This window comes from Dendrobates tinctorius, unplaced genomic scaffold (assembly GCF_039654945.1).
Source record: "Dendrobates tinctorius isolate UK_male_01 unplaced genomic scaffold, ASM3965494v1 ptg000236l, whole genome shotgun sequence".
NCBI lineage: Eukaryota > Metazoa > Chordata > Amphibia > Anura > Dendrobatidae > Dendrobates > Dendrobates tinctorius.
Window position 1 is genome coordinate 1144083 of NW_027361903.1, and position 14118 is coordinate 1158200.

Genomic DNA, 14118 nt, shown 5'->3' on the forward strand with positions numbered 1-14118 from the left:
TGATGAGGTCACAAGAGGGGAGGAGTCTGGGTCACATGATCAGGGGCCTCAGACCGAGGCCCCTGATCATGTGACCCCTGACTCTTCCCCCTCATGTGACGTCATTACAGGTCCTGTGTGCACAGAGCAGCCCAGCGACGTCATTGCTGGGATTTATCAATGATGGGCTGTGGTGGCTGGTGGGTCTCTCTGGGATGGCGAGGATGGGGTTGGTGCATGGGAGGGTGTGGTGGCTCAGTCCAATGTGGGAAAAATAAGCTCCCTGGCGGGACAGTGGGTAGGGGGGGGTCAAAATCGGGACTGTCCCGCCAGATCCAGGATGGTTGGGAGGTATGCGGTCGTACCAGACCTTCTGGTTGATAATTCCCCAAATCTACGTCCTTCTAAAGAACCTAATCACTGTACGATACAATATTGTTACGCTCCAGGAAGACATCCAGGCCTCTCTTGAACCCCTTGACTGAGTTCGCCATCACCACCTCCTCAGGCAGGGAATTCCAGATTCTCACTGCCCTAACAGTAAAGAATCCTCTTCCATGTTGGTAGAAAAGCCTTCTCTCCTCAGACGCAGAAAATACCCCCAGTGATAACTCTGAGTACAGATAAATAGGACTGCAGGTGACATATACTACATTAACACCACAGACAACACATTGATATCTCCAGAAAATATTGGCAGTGTTTACAAAAATACAAAATATATTACAAAAAGAGACAAAATGCAATATGTACAACAGTTAGAAAATAAAAGGGATGAACATATGTGTCATGTACCCGCTTCTCAGCACGTGACTTGGGGTTGAGCCTGCAAGGGTTAATCTATCTCCTCTAACTCAGTCCAGCATTCAACCCTATGCTGCACCGGGGGCCTAAATCACAGCCCGACACAGACCACGGACCCCGTTTCATACACGCTGCCACCACTCACCGAACACATGGGTGAATGGCGATGAGTCCGGAAGTACCACTGCCAACCACCAGGATCATACAATCTAAGGCTATGGATTCTTTTAGCGCATACAGGGTTCAAAATTATTAAAGTTTTAAGCTTTAATAGAAAAGGTACAGTGCTTACAATAAAAGCATATAAAAAATATGGAAATAGAAAGTGACATACAAATATGCAAAACAGTTTTAGAAACAAAATGGAGAAACTTATAGAACTATCTAAACCTTGCAGTCTGGTATTCTGCTCCCTGAGGGGGGGGGGGGAATATCAAATGGGTCACCTTAGCTTGGCTGTCCCTCAGTCTGTGAACAACTTTCTTTGTGTATGGGTCTAATTTATAGGTTTAGCCTGCAGATCAGATTTCTAGACCAGCCTCTCATGTTAATATTCTAATTCCTGGTTTGTGACTAGACCATGGCTAATTTACCAATGAATACATGATTTTTCTAAAGGTTATTGTCTTAGCTTTTCTTTCCATAGTAAATAGAAATTGTCAGGCTGCAAATAGGTCCCATTTAGCATCTGCCTTCAAGGCATCAGAAGTGGGAAATTCCCAATTCTTTGTATTCGCAGGAAAGTACCCTGGGGTCTGAGACAGGAAACTGCCTTTTCTCAGGATAACATATGTTGCCACATTTGTGAGACCTGCAGCCTAAGGGTAGATGTTAGTTAACTGCTGGCCATACATCGCCTATAAATACATATTTCCACTACAGTATGAACTTACTATATCTCAGTCACAGGTATGACGCGTCGATAAAGGGGAGGAGAGACTTCCCAAAGGAGCGATTCAGCAGCACAGCATGGTGTTCTTGGCTGCCTCTCCAGCTGTGAATCCGTTCCAAAATGTACATTTCTGTTTTATGCTTTGCTCACAAACCTGGAAACTCCTCCCTTGCTGACCTCAATGGTGGGCTGCTTTCTGGAAGATACACCTCTCTTTGGAAGTTATTAAAACTCCTATTTTACAAGCCTTTGGCTTGGAAGCTCACAGGGCGACGTTAGGGGCCTTATATTTATCCCTGCGAATTTACCATTCTTTTGAGACCAAACACGGCATGTCTGCATGTTACTGGGGAGCAGAAATTCATTTCCCAGGTTTCTGATGGCCCTAACGGCCACAAAACGTTGCCATGCCTAGCCCTATCTGCTCAGATCCTGGAAATCCAATTTTTACATTTCTAGGATTACTATGAGTCATTAAATTTGACTTTGAGTATTTTGGGATAAGAACAAAGAAATTCTTGGTGGGAAAACCATCAGTCCTTGCTGCTAGCTAGGGTCATAAACTGCATTCCAGAGGGAGGGGGGAGTGTAGAGTTTCAGAGAGCGAGGCAGAGGGGGCTTGTAGGCTTTTAGCTTTGCAGAAACCACTAGGGGGAAGGGCAGTAAGTCAGTTTGGGGTTGTGTAACCCGGACCATGGAAAATGATTCCTATTTTCCTGACACAAGCACTACTCTCCACTATCACATGGAGAAATGACCAAAACTCTCCGCCATCACACGGAGGAGCCCCGACCTCAAGAGCATGACCAAAAGTCTCTGCCATCACACAGAGGAGCCTCGACCTCAAGAGCATGACCACAATTCTCCACCATTATATGGAGGAGCTCCAACATGAGTAGCTCAACTCTCTGCCATTATACTGAGGAGCCCCGACATTAGGAGGAACGACCACAACTCTCCTCATCACATGGAGGAGCTTCGACCTTAGGAGGCATGACCACAACTCTCCTCATCACACGGAGGAGCCTCGACCACAGGAGGCATGACCACAACTCTCCTCATCACATGGAGGAGCCTCGACCACAGGAGGCATGACCACAACTCTCCTCATCACACGGAGGAGCCTCGACCACAGGAGGCATGACCACAACTCTCCTCATCACACGGAGGAGCCTCGACCACAGGAGGCATGACCACAACTCTCCTCATCACATGGAGGAGCCTCGACCACAGGAGGCATGACCACAACTCTCCTCATCACATGGAGGAGCCTCGACCACAGGAGGCATGACCACAACTCTCCTCATCACACGGAGGAGCCTCGACCACAGGAGGCATGACCACAACTCTGTGCCATTACATGGAGGAGCCTTTACCTCAGGAGGCATGGCCACAACTTTCCATCATCACACAGAGGCATGACCACAACTCTCCATTACACGGAGGAGCCCCGGCCTAAGGAGCCAGGCGAGCACCCACTACATACCGGTATATTGTGTACTCTGGGGTCTTCCCATTAGATCCCTGTACAGACACTGCAAAGTTTCCCAGAAGAATAGAGCTGCCAGCAGTGTGGACCGACACCTTGTATCTCCAGCCTGCGAGGTAAAGTCATGGAGAACCCATTGTTACATTGTGTCAGTGACGGGAAACCTTGTCTCAAGGCAGAGATGGAAAATTCACAAAGTCTGAGAATTGCAACAATGTATCCACAAGAGAAAGTTGTTGTCATGGACCACCCATCACTGCTATCGGGGGGGGGGTTATAGATTACACATTGTCATGGGATTGGTGGATTACACACTGTTATGGGGGATCTGTGGATGACGCACTGTTATGGGGGATCTGTGGATGATGCATTTTTATAGGGGATCTGTGGATGATGCACTGTTATGGGAGATCTGTGGATGATGCACTGTTATGGGGGATCTGTGGATGACGCACTGTTATGGGGAATCTGTGGATGATGCATTTTTATAGGGGATCTGTGGATGATGCACTGTTATGGGAGATCTGTGGTTGATGCACTGTTATGGGGAATCTGTGGATGACGCAATGTTATGGGGAATCTGTGAATGATGCACTGTTATGGGAGATCTGTGGATGACGCACTGTTATGGGGGATCTGTGGATGATGCACTGTTATGGGAGATCTGAGAATGATGCACTGTTATGGGGGATCTGTGGATGATGCACTGTTATGGGGGATCTGTGGATGATGCACTGTTATGGGGATCTGTGGATGATGCACTGTTAAGGGAGATCTGTGGATGATGCACTGTTATGGGGAATCTGTGGATGACGCACTGTTATGGGGAATCTGTGAATGATGCACTGTTATGGGAGACCTGAGAATGATGCACTGTTATGGGGGATCTGTGGATGACGCACTGTTATGGGGGATCTGTGGATGACGCACTGTTATGGGGATCTGTGGATGACGCACTGTTATGGGGAATCTGTGGATGACGCACTGTTATGGGGAATCTGTGAATGATGCACTGTTATGGGGAATCTGTGAATGATGCATTGTTATGGGGATCTGTGGATGACGCACTGTTATTGGGGATCTGTGGATGATGCACTGTTATGGGGATCTGTATGAGATTCAATGGCTAGCACACGATAGGTACGGGGGTATGGTGCTAGTGAAGGAGGCTCATGAGTCCCACATAAATGTCTATTAGAATCACTGCACACATACACTTAAGGAGTATTTGCTTATTAATGGTGAACTGTTATAGGGGATCTGTGGATGATGCATTGTTATGGGAATATGTGGATGACGCACTGTTATGGGGATCTGTGGATGACACACTGTTATGGGGGATCTGTGAATGATGCATTGTTATGGGGATCTGTGGATGACGCACTGTTATTGGGGATCTGTGGATGATGCACTGTTATGGGGATCTGTATGAGATTCAATGGCTAGCACACGATAGGTACGGGGGTATGGTGCTAGTGAAGGAGGCTCATGAGTCCCGCATAAATGTCTATTAGAATCACTGCACACATACACTTAAGGAGTATTTGCTTATTAATGGTGAACTGTTATAGGGGATCTGTGGATGATGCATTGTTATGGGAATATGTGGATGACGCACTGTTATGGGGATCTGTGGATGACACACTGTTATGGGGGATCTGTGGATGACGCACTGTTATGGGGATCTGTGGATGACGCACTGTTATGGGGATCTGTGGATGATGCACTGTTATAGGGATCTGTGGATGATACATTGTTATGGGAATATGTGGATGACGCACTGTTATGGGGGATCTGTGGATGACACACTGTTATGGGGAATCTGTGAATGATGCATTGTTATGGGGATCTGTGGATGACGCACTGTTATTGGGGATCTGTGGATGATGCACTGTTATGGGGATCTGTATGAGATTCAATGGCTAGCACACGATAGGTACGGGGGTATGGTGCTAGTGAAGGAGGCTCATGAGTCCCGCATAAATGTCTATTAGAATCACTGCACACATACACTTAAGGAGTATTTGCTTATTAATGGTGAACTGTTATAGGGGATCTGTGGATGATGCATTGTTATGGGAATATGTGGATGACGCACTGTTATGGGGATCTGTGGATGACACACTGTTATGGGGGATCTGTGGATGACGCACTGTTATGGGGATCTGTGGATGACGCACTGTTATGGGGATCTGTGGATGATGCACTGTTATAGGGATCTGTGGATGATACATTGTTATGGGAATATGTGGATGACGCACTGTTATGGGGGATCTGTGGATGACGCACTGTTATGGGGGATCTGTGGATGACGCACTGTTATGGGGATCTGTGGATGACGCACTGTTATGAGGGATCTGTGGATGATGCACTGTTATGGGGGATCTGTGGATGATGCGCTGTTATGAGGGATCTGTGGATGATGCGCTGTTATGGGGGATCTGTGGATGATGCAATGTTATGGGGATCTGTGGATGATGCGTTGTTATGTGGGATCTGTGGATGATGCGCTGTTATGGGGATCTGTGGATGATGCACTGTTATGGAGGGATCTGTGGATGACGCACTGTTATGGGGGATCTGTGGATGATGCACTGTTATGGGGATCTGTGGATGATGCGCTGTTATAGGGGATCTGTGGATGATGCGCTGTTATGGGGGATCTGTGGATGATGCACTGTTATGGAGGGATCTGTGGATGACGCACTGTTATGGGGGATCTGTGGATGATGCACTGTTATGGGGATCTGTGGATGATGCACTGTTATGGAGGGATCTGTGGATGACGCTCTGTTATGGGGATCTGTGGATGATGCACTGTTATGAGGGATCTGTGGATGATGCACTGTTATGGGGGATCTGTGGATGATGCACTGTTATGGGGGATCTGTGGATGACGCACTGTTATGGGGGATCTGTGGATGACGCACTGTTATGGGGATCTGTGGATGATGCACTGTTATGGGGGATCTGTGGATGATGCACTGTTATGGGGGATCTGTGGATGATGCACTGTTATGGGGATCTGTGGATGATGCACTGTTATGGGGGATCTGTGGATGACGCACTGTTATGGGGATCTGTGGATGATGCACTGTTATGGAGGGATCTGTGGATGACGCACTGTTATGGGGGATCTGTGGATGACGCACTGTTATGAGGATCTGTGGATGATGCACTGTTATGGAGGGATCTGTGGATGACGCACTGTTATGGGGGATCTGTGGATGACGCACTGTTATGGGGATCTGTGGATGATGCACTGTTATGGAGGGATCTGTGGATTGCACACTGTTTTGAGGGATCTGTGGATGATGCACTGTTATGGGTGATCTGTGGATGATGCACTGTTATGGGGATCTGTGGATGATGCACTGTTATGGAGGGATCTGTGGATGACGCACTGTTATGGGGGATCTGTGGATGACGCACTGTTATGGGGATCTGTGGATGACGCACTGTTATGGGGGATCTGTGGATTGCACACTGTTTTGAGGGATCTGTGGATGATGCACTGTTATGGGTGATCTGTGGATGATGCACTGTTATGGGGATCTGTGGATGATGCACTGTTATGGAGGGATCTGTGGATGACGCACTGTTATGGGGATCTGTGGATTGCACACTGTTATGGGGGATCTGTGGATGAATTACTGTTATGGGGATCTGTGGATGATGCACTGTTATGAGGGATCTGTGGATGATGCACTGTTATGGGAGATCTGTGGATGATGCACTGTTATGGGGATCTGTGGATGACGCACTGTTATGGGGGATCTGTGGATGACGCACTGTTATGGGGATCTGTGGATGACGCACTGTTATGGGGATCTGTGGATGACGCACTGTTATGGGGATCTGTGGATGATGCACTGTTATGGGGATCTGTGGATGACGCACTGTTATGGGGGATCTGTGGATGATGCACTGTTATGGGGATCTGTGGATGATGCACTGTTATGGAGGGATCTGTGGATGACGCTCTGTTATGGGGATCTGTGGATGATGCACTGTTATGAGGGATCTGTGGATGATGCACTGTTATGGGGGATCTGTGGATGATGCACTGTTATGGGGGATCTGTGGATGACGCACTGTTATGGGGGATCTGTGGATGACGCACTGTTATGGGGATCTGTGGATGATGCACTGTTATGGGGGATCTGTGGATGATGCACTGTTATGGGGGATCTGTGGATGATGCACTGTTATGGGGATCTGTGGATGATGCACTGTTATGGGGGATCTGTGGATGACGCACTGTTATGGGGATCTGTGGATGATGCACTGTTATGGAGGGATCTGTGGATGACGCACTGTTATGGGGGATCTGTGGATGACGCACTGTTATGAGGATCTGTGGATGATGCACTGTTATGGAGGGATCTGTGGATGACGCACTGTTATGGGGGATCTGTGGATGACGCACTGTTATGGGGATCTGTGGATGATGCACTGTTATGGAGGGATCTGTGGATTGCACACTGTTTTGAGGGATCTGTGGATGATGCACTGTTATGGGTGATCTGTGGATGATGCACTGTTATGGGGATCTGTGGATGATGCACTGTTATGGAGGGATCTGTGGATGACGCACTGTTATGGGGGATCTGTGGATGACGCACTGTTATGGGGATCTGTGGATGACGCACTGTTATGGGGGATCTGTGGATTGCACACTGTTTTGAGGGATCTGTGGATGATGCACTGTTATGGGTGATCTGTGGATGATGCACTGTTATGGGGATCTGTGGATGATGCACTGTTATGGAGGGATCTGTGGATGACGCACTGTTATGGGGATCTGTGGATTGCACACTGTTATGGGGGATCTGTGGATGAATTACTGTTATGGGGATCTGTGGATGATGCACTGTTATGAGGGATCTGTGGATGATGCACTGTTATGGGAGATCTGTGGATGATGCACTGTTATGGGGATCTGTGGATGACGCACTGTTATGGGGGATCTGTGGATGACGCACTGTTATGGGGATCTGTGGATGACGCACTGTTATGGGGATCTGTGGATGACGCACTGTTATGGGGATCTGTGGATGATGCACTGTTATGGGGATCTGTGGATGACGCACTGTTATGGGGGATCTGTGGATGATGCACTGTTATGAGGGATCTGTGGATGATGCACTGTTATGGGGGATCTGTGGATGATGCACTGTTATGGGGATCTGTGGATGATGCACTGTTATGGGGGATCTGTGGATAACGCACTGTTATGGGGGATCTGTGGATGATGCACTGTTATGGGGGATCTGTGGATGACGCACTGTTATGGGGGATCTGTGGATGACGCACTGTTATGGGGGATCTGTGGATGACGCACTGTTATGGGGATCTGTGGATGACACACTGTTATGGGGATCTGTGGATGATGCACTGTTATGGGGAATCTGTGGATGACACACTGTTATGGGGAATCTGTGGATGACGCACTGTTATGGGGGATCTGTGGATGACGCACTGTTATGGGGGATCTGTGGATGACGCACTGTTATGGGGATCTGTGGATGACACACTGTTATGGGGATCTGTGGATGATGCACTGTTATGGGGGATCTGTGGATGATGCACTGTTATGGGGATCTGTGGATGACGCACTGTTATGGGGATCTGTGGATGACGCACTGTTATGGGGATCTGTGGATGACACTGTTATGGGGATCTGTGGATGATGCACTGTTATGGGGGATCTGTGGATGACACACTGTTATGGGGATCTGTGGATGACGCACTGTTATGGGGATCTGTGGATGACGCACTGTTATGGGGATCTGTGGATGACACTGTTATGGGGATCTGTGGATGATGCACTGTTATGGGGATCTGTGGATGATGCACTGTTATGGGGGATCTGTGGATGACGCACTGTTATGGGGATCTGTGGATGACACACTGTTATGGGGGATCTGTGGATGACACACTGTTATGGGGATCTGTGGATGATGCACTGTTATGGGGGATCTGTGGATGATGCACTGTTATGGGGATTTGTCAAGAACGCTCTGTTTTGGGTGACGTTTCCACTTTAACCCCTTGTATATTATGGTACAATGTTTCTCACGTGAATACTTTTCCCGGTCCCCTGTATTCAGGTAAAACGTCTGCGTTTCGGCTGTGACTCCTCGGTATTTATCTGCATCGTGTCCCATCCTCGCACAGCCTCCACTGGGACACGGGAATCCTGCGCCCTGTGAGAAGAGAAGTCCACTATAAAATGACTGTTTATCAGCGCGGTGTGAGCAACCTCCCCCCACCGTCTCCACTCAGGGGACGGCAAGAGCTGACAGATGAGGAGACGCTAGAAAACCCCAATATCCTGCTTCACCCCGTGAGGTGTTGGGTGTCACCGTTGATTCTTTTATGGACAGCTAACTGCACATGTTGCGGAACTCCCGCTGAAGTTACTGCGGGAATTCCATTCCGTAGGAAAACCGCATTTTAAATTCCCGCGATTTTCCCGTGGAAAAACTAGCGATTTGCAAGTGTAATTAGCTTGCAGAATGCTAGCGTTTTCTAAGCGATCTGTAGCATCGCTTGGAAAGTGATTGACAGGTTGGTCACACTCGTCATAAATAGTGTTTGACGAGTGTGACCAACTTTTTACTATTGAGGCGGCCTATGCGGCCTCAGCAGTAAAAGATAGAATGTAAAACATAATATAAAAAATGGTGTTTTTCTCACCTTCCGACGTCCCGCGATCATCGTGATGCTGCCGGCAGGTCCCGTTCCCAGTGATGCATTGCGGCAATGACTTTTGATGACATCACGGACTCGCGAGACCGCTATGGTATCGTGAGACCGCGACGTCATCAAAGGTCATTATCGCAATGCATCACTGGGAACGGGACCTGCCGGCAGCATCGCTGAGGCCTGGGGATGCTGCACGGGACGCCGGAAGGTGAATATAACCCGATTTTTTTATTTTAATTCTATTTTTTACAGGGATATGGTACCCAGAGCCGGGAGGACAGTCTCCTCTCCTCCGGGCCGTGGGTAACATCCCCAAATGTTCTGCTTACTTTTCGCATGGTGTGCACAGCCACATGCGGAAAGTAAGCAGAACAATGCGTTCCTATGTGGGCGGAATCGCCGCGATTCCGCAAAATAATGGGCATGCTGCGTATTTTTTCCGCAATGCGATTCCGCCACGGGAAAATCCGCAGCATTAGCACAGCATTGTGGAATCTCATAGGAATGCATGGGATGCTGTTTTTTTGCGTTTTCGTGGCAAAATCGCGCGTTAAAAACCACAGCGAAAAAAACGCAACTTGTAAACGCAGCGTTAAACTTACACCCAGAAAGTTGTTATACGAGGAGCTCGGGAATCCGATGAAGCCGTCGGGGCTGAGGATGCTCTCAATGTAGTAGCGGCAACTTCTCAGGTGATTGCAGGCAGCAAAGTCATTAAGCGCTAAAAGATGGAGGGAAAAGTATCAAAGTCCAGTAGCTGTTACCTGTGTAGGAAAGAGAATATCAAGCCACGTCCTCCACAGCGTCCCACATCCTCCACATTATCCCACGTCCTCCACAGCGTCCCACATCCTCCACATTATCCCACGTCCTCCACAGCGTCCCACGTCCTCCACAGCGTCCCACATCCTCCACATTATCCCACGTCCTCCACAGCGTCCCACATCCTCCACATTATCCCACGTCCACCACAGCGTCCCACGTCCTCCACATTATTCCATGTCCTCCACATTATTCCACGTCCTCCACATTATTCCACGTCCTCCACATTATTCCACGTCCTCCACATTATCCCACGTCCTCCACATTATCCCACGTCCTCCACATTATCCCACGTCCTCCACATTATCCCACGTCCTCCACATTATCCCACGTCCTCCACATTATCCCACGTCCTCCACAGCATCCCACGTCCACCACAGCGTCCCACGTCCTCCACATTATTCCACGTCCTCCACATTATCCCACGTCCTCCACATTATCCCACGTCCTCCACATTATTCCACGTCCTCCACATTATCCCACGTCCTCCACATTATCCCACGTCCTCCACATTATCCCACGTCCTCCACATTATCCCACGTCCTCCACATTATCCCACGTCCTCCACATTATCCCACGTCCTCCACATTATCCCATGTCCTCTACATTATTCCACGTCCTCCACAGCATCCCACGTCGTCCACAGCGTCCCAAGTCCTCCACAGCGTCCCAAGTCCTCCACAGCGTCCCACATCCTCCACATTATTCCACATCCTCCACATTATTCCACGTCTTCCACAGCGTCTCACATCCTCCACAGCATCTCACATCCTCCACAGTGTCTCACATCCTTCACAGTGTCCCACATACTCCAGTGTCCCACATCCTTTACAACATCCCACGTCCTCCACAGCGTCCCACATCCTCCACAGTGTCCCATATCTTCCACAGTGTCCCATATCTTCCACATTGTCCCACGTCCTCCACGCCGTCCCACACCCTCCACAGCATCCCACATCTTCCACAACATCCCACATCCTCCACGCCATCCCACGTCTTCTACAACATCCCACGTCCTCTACAACATGCCACATCCTCTACAAAATCCCATGTCTTCTACAACATCCCTTATCCTCCACAGCATCCCATGTCCTCTACGCAACTTCCCATGTCCTCCACACCGTCCCACGTCCTCCACAGTGTCCCACGTCTTCTACAACATCCCACATCCTCCACAATGTCGCATGTCCTCTACAACTTCCCACATCCTTCACGCCATCCCACGTCCTTTATGCCGTCCCACATCCATGCGTCCTGTACCCTACTTTCCAGTCTACATCCAAGCATTCCTGATGTTACTTTACATCTAATTCCACACCCCACTTGTTGCTCTAAATATCATCCTTTGCTTTATATGTCCTGTTAGAATAATGCTCATTATTGTATATATGGCAGCAGCTCCTATTTACTACTGTTTAATAGTGATGAGTTTCTGTCTCTGGCAATTGTGTTATATTACTATATGCAGTATGGTATATTGCCAGTAAAGTATTGAGCCACACTGTGTGTAGCTGGAGCATATTTCACTTTACAAGCTGACAGACAAGATGCTAAGGTCCTAAGCTATAAGACCCACCAGTTGTAAGCTGGGATCTCTGCTCCTGAATATATATTCACTGAACTGCCGACATAGCCCCTTACATCCCCTTCTATGCTTTTCTTGTCTCCCTAAATCCCACCTTACTTCTCACCCCTGACCCCATCCTCCACCATTCATCACCCCACATCCCTTCCTACACCACTTGTCACTCTGTATCTCATCCATCACCTCCTATATCACCTTACATCCTGTCACGTGGACCCGTCGTGTGTGACACGACCCGCAGGTCGGTAACTAAGAACAACAAGACACGGGGGAAGGGGAAACAATTACAATGGGGGCCCTGCGATAGTGAACGGGGACGTGGAGACCTCCTGCACTCCCCTATGTCAGTGTCTCTATACTCCTAACGATCCGTAGGCTGGTTCCGCACCGGGCGCCGATCAGGATACCTGAAATCCCTAGCTCGCCCTGAACCAATCCCTTACTAGTGAAGTGGATGATGCAGAAACTAATCCCACCACTGCACTAAAACACACATTGAGGAAAGAGACAAACAGGGAAACACCACTTAGCTTTGCTCTGCTGCTAATGCTCTCAGCAACAGAGTCTGACACCTGAGTTCATCATTTCCTCCAACCGGATCCAACACCTGAGTGCAGCTTTCCAGCAGCAGAGTCCAGCATCCGAGTGCAGCTTTCCAGCAACAGAGTCCAGCATCCGAGAGCAGCTTTCCAGCAACAGAGTCCAGCATCTGAGTGCAGCTTTCACCATAGCTGCCACTCCACCAAGCTTTGCAAGAACTCCACACTGACACCATAGCTAGGTGGGGGGCAGCTATGGTGTCAGCGAGGAGTTCTTGCAAAGCTTGGTGGAATGGCAGCTATGGTGAAAGCTGCACTCGGATGCTGGACTCTGTTGCTGTAAAGCTGCATTCAGATGCAGGATTCTGTTGCTGGAAAGCTGCACTCAGATGTTGGATTCGGTTGGAGGAAAAGATGCACTCAGGTGTCGGACTCTGTTGCTTGGAGCATTAGCAACAGAGCAAAGTTAAGTGGTGTTTCCCTGTTTGTCACTTTCCTCAATGTGTGTTTTAGTGCAGTGGTGGGATTAGTTTCTGCATCGTCCACTTCACTAGTAAGGGATTGTGTTATGAATGAGTCACCGTAGGAAGCAAAAACAGAAATGCTAGCTAAGTCCAGAAAACCAGAGAAGTTGGCAGCTATCGGATTGCAGATCCCTGAACCTATCAACACAACTAGCAGTAGCCGTGGGGGGTTCCTACGATGCCCTAGACCCCTCGATCACAGCCGGAGGACTATATAGCCTAAAGACAGAAAGGGAAATCTAAACTGCCCCAGAGCAGACCCCAAAGCAAAAGGCAGCCCCCAACATATAATGACGGTGAAGCAAGAAGAAAGAACACTAACACAGACAGAAAAATAGACTGAGCAAAGACGGGGCCCAAGCTAACTAGATAGGAAAGGACAGGAAGGCTGCTGTCTGCAATCCGTGAAAAACCCTATGAAAAATAAGAGCCAACAAACTGACAGTGAAAAAGGCCCTGAAGACGCTAGGCTTCAAAAAGCTATGTCAGTACTCAGGAATATTCTGAAGACAGAGCAACAGGCAAAAGGAGATTCAGCTCACCCCAGCAGGGAATGGCAGAATCCAGAAAAGCAAGGCAAACAAAAACAAAACACAAATGCTAACAGGCAAAGCAGAAAACTTAGCTTTAGGGAAAGTGCACACGTTGCAGAAAATTTCTGCACAAAAACCTGAATCCCTTCCCAGAAACCGCACCTATTTTTCCACGGCGGTTTTTGCGCGGTTTTGATGCGTTTTTGATGCGTTTTTTACCGCAGCGGTTTCTAAAAGCAT

At 48.6% G+C, this 14118-nt stretch overlaps 1 pseudogene; it reads right to left on the reverse strand.

The window, feature by feature from the left end:
* Positions 1 to 14118, reverse strand: part of LOC141060369 (pancreatic lipase-related protein 2-like) — a 92729-nt pseudogene that overhangs the window by 17111 nt on the left and 61500 nt on the right.